The following is a 9,580-nucleotide window of genomic DNA, read 5'->3' on the forward strand; positions in this document are numbered from 1 at the left end:
GGGAACAGACAAGTTGCTGTCATTTTGTTCTTCATCTTAACTGTGGAGGGCAGTGTCACTGGCCCTCATATGTGGGATCTGAACTGGGGCCCTCTGGCATCCCAAGCCAGCTCTTAACCAACGTGCCAATATCGGCCCGCCCAATAACATTTTAATATACTTTATCTCATTTACCTCCAGCTTTATACCAAAGTGGAGAAGATATGTTGAGACTCTGGAGAGGTCCCAAGGAGAGGTTATCTTGATATCCTTTACAGTAGCCATGAAAACAAGATCCTGTGCCAAAGTCTCAGAATAAATCAAGGTGGATCCAAGGAAACTAGGTAACAGGACTGAGAAGAAATCCATTAAGTGATATTTCTTCATTTAGTCTCTTTTGGATTTCCTCAGAATCTGTGGGTGACCTTTAAAAATACCAGGGGTGCCAAAAAAAATGTATATACATGACTAGTATTCAGCTTTTGTTATCGGTATATATTGAGCATTACAATTTTAATACTTTTTTTGGCACCCTCTGTATAGTGCCAGGGTGAGAGTGGACCGCTGAGATGCCAGACTGCCTTACAGTGGGCGGGAGTGAGCTGGGCAGATGGTAACGTGCTCCAATCTGGCCCACCAGAAGCCTAGACACAGCTAAGGGTATAGGGACACATACTCTTTTAAACTATGGATAAAGGAATCAAGTGTTGTGAGGGTGGTTACACAGGGAGAGCAGGTGGCAGTGAGGAGGACAAATTTGGCGGTTTTAACCCTGTTGCCAGCTGGGCAGGCACATGATTCCAGTGTGTTAAAAGCAGGCTCTTTTAGGCATTTTCAGAGGTAAATTTACATTATGATTCCTTAGAATTCACAGTTCAATTAAACTGGTAAGCGGTTGTTTGGGTGAGAAACCCCACAGGTCCGAGAGGGAATATGTATCTTGGACAGGGTCTCATTTATTCAGAAGAGTAATGTTAGAGTGAGAAGCGTGGTTCTGAATTCCAGAGAATAACAGGAAAGCTGGCTGCACTGAGCCCTCCTGTTCAGGGAACTGTAGACATCACTTGTCCTTTGGAAGTTTCCACCAGCTCACCGGGATGTCCAGGGCTGAACCCATCCATGGAATTCTCAGAGCTCCACTGTGCCCCTGAGGCCACTGTTCCCAAATAGAATGAACCCCTGGCATAGGAGCCCCACAGAGTGGGTTTGGAAGTTTTCGTACTGTCCTGAAACAACATGACATCTTCAATACCAACCAAACCCTTTTGAACTTCCCCAGGCCTCCAGGAGAGGGCCAGGGCCAGAAAAGGAGGAAGAGAGGGAGGTAACAGTTATTATACTTCCATTCTGTGCCTTGAGCTATGCTTGGAGCACATTTAGTATTCCTTCCTCTTTTTCAAGTAACAGCACCATCTTTCCAGGTTCAAATGGGACCACCCCATCTATCGGTTCACCCAGGCATGCATGTGACTCAGAACTAGCCAATCAGCAACCTCCTCGGAATTTCTGTTTTGCCCCTTGGCAAAGAGACTTGCGTTCCTTTCTCCACCCATCCTTCATGCTACGGGTCACTTGATCCTAGAGCTGCTGAGGAAGCAAGAGTGAGGCCCACAGAGAAATAATCAGAGCAGAAAGGGACAGCACAGATGTCCAGCGACATCTTTTGAGTGCCTGGATGTTGCTGTGCATGAAAGCAAAACAGCTCCCTGAAGTTTTCAGCCACATGAGTTAATGAAGCCCTTGCTTATACTATTTTAATTAATGCACTACAAAGCTGGAATTTGAACCCAGCTTTGTCTGACTCCAAGGCCAATGCTCTTTCCACTACACAGAACCGCTTCCTAGTGCAGCACTCACTGAGCCGGCATTTTCCTGAGGCCCACACTCTCAACCCCAGTTGCATGCTTTAGGGTGAAGAACAAGTCCAATGCAGCCATGGGGTTGGGGACACTTCTAGTACTGGGCCATTGCAAAAGTCAACCCTCCAACAGACACACACACTCACACACCCCTCTAGTGGTTGGCGGCTGGAATACCAATTCCTTGGAATTGTCCCCAATCCTACTCCGGGGTTTGGGGCTCTTTCGCAACCTACCCAAGCTGTGGTTGTATGGGCCCCTTAGAGGTGCCAGCTGAGATATTGCTGGAACACCAAGCACTCCTGGGGTGGGAGGTGGGGGTGAGGAGCACCAGCAATTGTCACAGTGTTTCTGGGAAAACATTGCCAGGAGATTGTCTTAGTCTGGGCTGTCATAATAAAATAACATAGACTAGATGGCTTAGACAACAGAAATTTATTTTCTCATAGTTCTGGGGGCTGGGAAGTCCAAAATCAAGGTACTGACAAAGTAGGTTTTATTCTGAGGCCTCTTTTCTTGGCTTGTAGGTGGCCGCCATCTCACTGTCTGCTCATGTGTTCCCTTCGTGTGTGTTGTGTGTGTGTGTGTGTGTGTGTGTGTGTGTGTGTGTGTGTATAGAGAGAGAGCTCTCTGATTATGTCTCTTATAAGGATACCAATCCTATTGGCTCAGAGCCCTTATGATCTCATTTAACCCGAATTACTTATAAAGGCCCCTATTTCCAAATATGGTCACAATGGGGTTAGGACTTCAACCTATAAATGTGTGTGGGGTGGGGGGGGAGGGGAGTTAGGAGAGCACACACACATTCAGTCCATAACAGAGATGTGCTAGGGACTTTCAGTCAAAGGAGATGTGGAGAAAGTACAGAACAGAGTATTCAGGAGGACGTGCAGGCAGTGGGAGCTGCTCCCCAGAGCGCAGGCTTAGGCACTTTGCAAGGTGCCTAAGGCTCCTGGACCTGTGCTTCCCTGCTGCCTCATTACAGGACAGAAGGTTGGGTTTTCCTTCTTTGTTTTGGCAGCAATGTAAGTCAGGGCTTCCTGGTTTCAAGATAAATTCATATGTTAAGGTTGTGGTGTCCCAGCTGGGAAAACTAAATTAGTTAACTGAAAATGAAAAATAGGAAAATTAAACCAGCAAATTCTCCAAACATATTGGGCTAATTTAAAACCCAGGTTAACATTGATTTATTGTTTTAATAAGATTCCTGTGTAAGGAAAAAAACTGGTCTGCAACATAAAGAAGTGTGGGGGGATGTGTTTATTTGGCTGCAATATATAGCAGCAACAGGGCAAAGGACTCCTTGAGTTTCTTTCATTTATTTTCCTTACTTTTAAAAGCATTACTGTTATTATTTTTACCTAAGACCAATGTATACAGAATAATATAAAAGACAGTTAATATTCTGAGTTCTCTCTTCACCAAAAATGGCCCATGGAGCAAGAACTCCGATGAGGGTCTGGAAGGCACTGGTCCATAGCTCTCCAGCCAGCATAGTCCCATGGCTGAAAGAGAAGCTTTGCTCAGAAGAGGCCAAGTGCAGGGACAGTTGGACTTGTCCTCAGCCTCAGCACTAGCCCAAGCCAGAGCCATCCTACAGCACCAAGTTGTCACTGTAGGGCTGAGGCTTCAGGAGTGGCACCCCTTCCTCCTCAATGAGTCAAGTCCATCTGAAGTTCAGAGAGCTTAGCCACCTCCCCTTGGCCTCCCTGATTGCCTATAATGTAAAACTGTGGTCAAGGGCTTTGGGCCCTCTCACTGAACACTCTGGAAGAGGCGGTTATGTGCACTTCAACAAGGCCAGACACCAAGGCCAGAGGAAAAGTGCTCAAAAGTCATAGCCAAGGTCCAGGCCAGACTCCTACATAAAGGCCCAATTCCCAAATATGGTCATAATGGAGTTAAGCCCGACTCCAGGCCGGAGAAGTCAGGGCCATATTTAGGACCTTGCAAAGATGGGCAGAGCCAAACATCTAGTCTCCAATCTCTTAGGAAATAACCTTTTAGGCATGACGCATACAGTGGATTTAACTGTGTTCCCAATGTTTTATTTCTTGAGCTGACTTTGAGGTAAATACATAGGTATCGCTTGTATTTTTCCTCATCTGTTTTTGAGTGTCTTAAATATTGTATAATACATTTAAAAAATAAAATTATATTAAGAAAATAAGGCATTGAGGCGGGAAGTAGGGATATCTTTTGAAACTCAGTATGCTTGATGAATTTGAGGGGGAACTGAAGAGTTATATGTTCATAATAAGTCCAGATAAGATAATTCCCATCCAGGGCCTACAAGATTTTAAATCTTTGCCCATGGTAAAAGAACTAGAATCCATTGGCTATTGAGTCAAATCCTAAAATGTTAGCAATAGGCCATTCTGCTCCTTGATTGGACCCAATAGAATAGAAACATTACAACTTGTGTCTTTTTGCATGTCGAGTGCATTGAATCCTCACAAAGCTCACTTTCGTTCGTATGGTTCCCATACAGCCCCAGAAAAGAGATGCTGGCTTTTTGCCTTTTCACTATGAAGGGTAATATTCGGACACATCACATGAGGCTGGGAAGGAGCAGCGGGCTGGAGTCAGAAACAAAGACACTTTGCTCCACAAACCCTCAGTCCCCACTCGAGAGGCTTTACTCATTACCCCACCATTTAGCAATCTGGTGTGTATCAGATGTTAGATAAATGCCTGTTCCCAATTAATTTTATCATTACTGATTTATATTTGATGGCTATTTAGAACAGTACATTATCAACAAACAGTAGAAGATAAAAACGCTGAGGACTAATGGGGGTTGAAAAGGTTTCATGAAAGGATGTGATCTCTATTGTGAGGTTCCTGCTCACATTAACAAGTCCATGAAATTGATTTCCATGGAAAATACTTAGAGGAAAACCCAAGAAAATCTTTCAGAATTACCGCAGTTCTTAACTTTCGGGGAATGTCTATGAGTGTGTCATATACATGTGTTTTTAACTGAACTATGCTGGGCCGGCCGAGTGGCGCGATGGTTAAGAACTCGCTTAACTGAACTATGCTTTCCTATTGATAATAAGGAACCTTAAGTAAAACAGTTAAAGTAAAAAGGCTTTATTATATATAGTAAGCACATATTTCCAAAAAGTAAATGTGGTTTCATTCATTGCTCCATTAAAAATAGTAACTTCAAGGGCCGACCGTGTGGCTCATTGGTTAAGAGTTGGCTTGGGACTCCAGCTCTGAGCAGCAGGGCCCCAGTTCGGATCCCACATGAGGGCCAGTGACACTGCGCCCTATACAGCTAAGATGGTGAACAACAGCTTGATCTGGAGCTGGGCTGCCATGAGTCGCAGGCGATGGCGTGGGCTGCAGTGGGCTGCTGTGGGCTACCGTGAGTGGCTGGTAGCCGTCATGAGCTGCCATGAGCTGCCGTGAGTGGCCGTCCAATGGCTGGTGAGCGACTGCTTCACCCAGCAAGAGCGCAATGATCATAATACCAACATGGGCCAGTGAAGCAATGTCCTCCACAACTAGACTGAAGAACAAAACGACAGCAACTTGTCTGTTCCCCTTCCCCGATTCCCCAAGGCTGTTCCCCTCCCCCAATTCCCCAACAAAATCTTTAGAAAAAAAAAAAAGTAACTTCAGTGTGATTAGGTTGATTAATGAATTACTGTTGAGTTAGTAAATAAAAATAAAATGAGCATTGTTATATAAGAAGAGTTGATTTGGGGAGTTAAAAAGAACACAGTAGAGCTGTTTGATAAAATGTACAGCCCTAAAGCCTACCTGGTTTACAAGAAAATCTTAAACACTGTGTGATGTGGTGGGAAGAAAAGGCAGCAGATCAGCGTCAGGTAGGTGTGGGTGGAAGTTGGATCCACCCTTCACTAGAAGTGTGACCTTGGGTGCCTGGGCTCCTCACCTGTAGGATGGGAATAATAAATACTCCCTGGTTGTGAGAGGATGTGAAACCAGGGATGTAAAACTTGGAGCCCAGAGGCTGGAACATAGCAGACACTCAACACAGAATAATTTCCCTTTTCACCTCAGGAAAACATGCTTTTATCTACAAGTCTCATTGTCTCAGGAAAAGAGAATGTAGGTTTGAATTTACTATAGCCACAGTCCGAGAAAAATGAAGGAATGGGATTCTGTCAATAGTTTCTCCCATGGCGCCACAACTCTTTATAAGAGATCACTTTAGAATTCTTGATGACAGACATCAGCAGCCCATACGCAGGGGTATAGCGTTTGCAGTTGTTAAATATTGAAATGCTTTCTTACCAGTTGCTAAGTTGCTTCTGCCTTTGTCCCTACAAGACTACCCAGCCACCTTAGAACCCCTTGCCTTCCCTTGATCCAGCACCCAAAGGTTAATGCCTGTTCCTTAGGGGTGTGCTTCAGGACCTTCTTAAGAGCTCTGGCTTGTTGTCCATTCTGATACACTGGAATGCACCCCCATGCCCTACTGGTTTCCAAATACTTTATCACTCTGATTTCTAACAAGTTCTCATACTCTTCTTCTTTGGTCCCCAACTTATTTGCAGGATAATGGAATTTGAAATCACTCTCCCCTGGGGAGGTCCTTTTTGTAAACTAGAGCTGGCCGTCCTGGCTATGTCTTCTGGTCAACTTGGATGGTTTCCTCTCTTAGCCCCAGCTGCTGTGGGGTCACTTTTCCTTGTAAGGTTTGTAATATAAACCAAAAGGGAGTCACTGAAGTCCTGGCCTGCAGGGTAGCTTTGTTTTGAAGGATTCTGAACCTTGAAAGCAGGGATCTCAACAATGTGGTTTCCTGTGGGTGGGCCTGCTCTGAACAGGGATCTTTCCCTTGGGGCATATCCATTCTTGTTGAGAGCTGACAGAGCTGCTCCCAGCCCCCCCTCCCCCGCACACACAAAACTGGGCAAGTTTGGTCCCTGTTCCCCTCCAGTGGTGCGCCCTCCTGTGAGCCGCCCCTCTCGAGGGTGTCATGGTATTGAAAAGAGGCCCATGAATCCATAGTCACAACAAACACTGTCTTAATCATTCTATTAACATGAAAGAACACAGACTTTCCACCAGATACTCCAGCAGTCTCTGTCTTCACTGGTTTTCAATGTTATTAGACACTGTTGTGCTTAATAACATGTAAGTTTATCCAAAAGCTTACAGAATTCAGATGCTTTTGATCACATATTTTAAAAATCAACTAACACAAAAAGTGCAACAACTATCATGTGGGAAGGCTGTAAAATTTGACATTAACAAGAGGTTCTCATCCTGGAAAAGTTGGACAGTACTGTTACAGCGCATTATGGAAATGAGAAAAAAGTACATAATTGAATGATTAGCATATTAGTAAAGAGACATAAGAACAACAACTCACCACTCTTCTGCATGGGAGGCCACCATTCCAGCCAGTGGGGTGTTCCTAGTTCTCCATAACTGCAAAATAAAGGGGAAGATGAGAGTAATTCCCAACACTCAAACCTCAAGAAAGCGTGCCCACATCTAAATAGGACTTTTACAAGCAAGATCAGTGAAGGTTGCTAAATACAAGAATGTCATCACCTCTGACAGCATGGAGGTCTAAGGCGGGGCTGAAGGCCAATGCAATTAAATTTGCATCTCCTCTTCCCTTCCTCCTCAGCCTCCTGCCCTCCTGTTCTCTCCCCACTCTGGCTGGTCTTCAGAAAAGTGTTGGCAGGTAGCACCCAGCTGGGACGGCTGCCAGGCTTCTAGATGGAGGAGCTGTGCTGCAGCTGTGTTGGCAGAGAAAGGCATGGAGGAGCCAGGGTAAATGAATTAAGTCCTGATTCTTCATGCTAAGCTACGGGACATTTCTAACACACAGGGGCAGCTGCTGGCTGCATCCCATCAGCTGGTATAGTGTTGCAAATAGATAGAAACACACTGTAATGGTGACCAAAATGAAGAGACTCACCAGTGAGAGCAATGCTGGAGGGGTAAATCTTGTTTTAAACAAAACCCCAACACAAATGCTTCTTATAAAAGATTTTTATAAAAATCTCCTTTTATTTATTATTTGCTGATGATGTTGTAATACATCTTCAGTCAAGCCACACTATTTCGAGCAACCATCTCATAATCTTTCTCATCTAATCCAAATTGACAGTATTTTAGGAGGGACTAGTTTCCAAGAGCAATATGCCAAGTTTCTACAGAATTAAATAAAATGGAGAACTGGCAAAGTGAAGGCGACAAACGTATGTAGTCATCTCTATGTCTCAGATCCAAACAACATTACTCTTTCCTCAAGAAATTGGATGAGTCATGAGTAAGCAATCAACTGGTAGAGGGTCCTCTAGCATAACTTTGGCCAATCTTTAAAACTTCCTCAGTAATTAATTTCTGACTTGTAAAATGGATGAAAATATTTAACAAAGAGCATGCAAAATTGTTATGCTTCAATAAAATTATGGTAGGCAGAGTCCTGCCTTCCCACCACTAAAATGCCCATATCCTACTTCCCGGGACCTGTGCACATATTACTTTGCATGGCAAAAGGAACTTTGTAGATTTACGAGGGTTCTTGAGATGGGAGATGACCCTGGATTACCTGGGTGCCCCCAGTGTAATCACGAGGGTACTCATAAGTGAAAGAAGGAAACAGGACAGTCAGTGTCAGTGATTGGATGTGAGAAAGATTGGATCAACCATTGTTGACTTTGAAGATGGAAGGGGGATATGAGCCAGGGGATGCAAGCAACTTTCAGAAGATGGAAAAGATAAAAAAATAGATTTTCTCCTAGAGCCTCCAGAGGAAAGGCAGCCCTACTGATACCTTGACTTGAGCCCAGTGAGACTGAAAGATAATAATCCTGTGTTATTTTAAGCCACTAAATTATTGATCTTTTGTTACAGCACCAATAGGAAACTAATACAGTCACAATCAAATAATGTCAGACAATAGTTAAAATGTTCTGTATTTCATTTAGGATTAAAAACTGTATTTCCTTTAGAATAGATGCTCTGGCAACATTTATTAAACAAGTGTTTATGAAATATCTCAACTTTTATAAGATACTATTTTCTTAGTTTATTTTCTCAAGTAAGAAGTGAGTATCAAACCCTAACTACATGCTAGAGTTGGGTAAATACGGAACAAGGAGTTTTTGCCAAACCTAAGGCACACAAAAAGATAGCAAACAGAAATGGACCCTTAGGTCTCCCATGGGTCACTGTAGTGAGACTTAACTCCTGTGCCTCACTGGTTTTGGAAATAAGCAAATATTTGAATAAAACTCTTATTTTTCTACCCCTAGGTTTAGAAATACATTAGAGAGTCTGTCTTCAAAAGTTAAGTACCTCAGTCAAATTAGTATTTCTAAGTACTTTAAGATTCACAATTTTACTGACAGAAAACAAAGGCATGAAACTTCTCTGATGTTACAGCTTTCATAAGAAGAGAAGGAGTCAAGACATCATTTACTTGAATTGTTCAGGTTAAGCTTCTATTTCCTAGGATGCATTTCAATGACCGTTTTGGGGCCAGGTGTGCATTTCAAAAGGTTCTGGCATGGGAAAAATATAAAAATTACTGGAGTCATGTCTTTTTTTTTTTAAAGATTTTTTTAAAATTGGGGAACTGGGGCCGGCCGAGTGGCGCGATGGTTAAGAACTGGCTTGGGACGCCAGAGGGCCCCGGTTCGGATCCCACAGATGAGGGCCAGTGACACTGCCCTCCACAGCTAAGATGCTGAACAACAGCTCAACCTGAAGCTGGGTTGCCTTGAGTCGCCGGCGAC

At 43.7% G+C, this 9,580-nt stretch overlaps 1 long non-coding RNA gene across 1 annotated transcript in view; it reads right to left on the reverse strand.

The window, feature by feature from the left end:
- Positions 1 to 9,580, reverse strand: part of LOC109384699 (uncharacterized) — a 23,213-nt gene that overhangs the window by 10,203 nt on the left and 3,430 nt on the right. The window contains exons 2-3 of the long non-coding RNA XR_002124472.1: positions 7,383 to 7,573; positions 7,198 to 7,256 (exon numbers count right to left, since the gene is read on the reverse strand). This is a non-coding gene — a long non-coding RNA (uncharacterized LOC109384699). The remainder of the gene's footprint in view (positions 1 to 7,197; positions 7,257 to 7,382; positions 7,574 to 9,580) is intronic.

This window comes from Hipposideros armiger, unplaced genomic scaffold (genome assembly GCF_001890085.2).
Source record: "Hipposideros armiger isolate ML-2016 unplaced genomic scaffold, ASM189008v1 scaffold_5, whole genome shotgun sequence".
NCBI classification, from domain to species: Eukaryota; Metazoa; Chordata; class Mammalia; order Chiroptera; family Hipposideridae; genus Hipposideros; species Hipposideros armiger.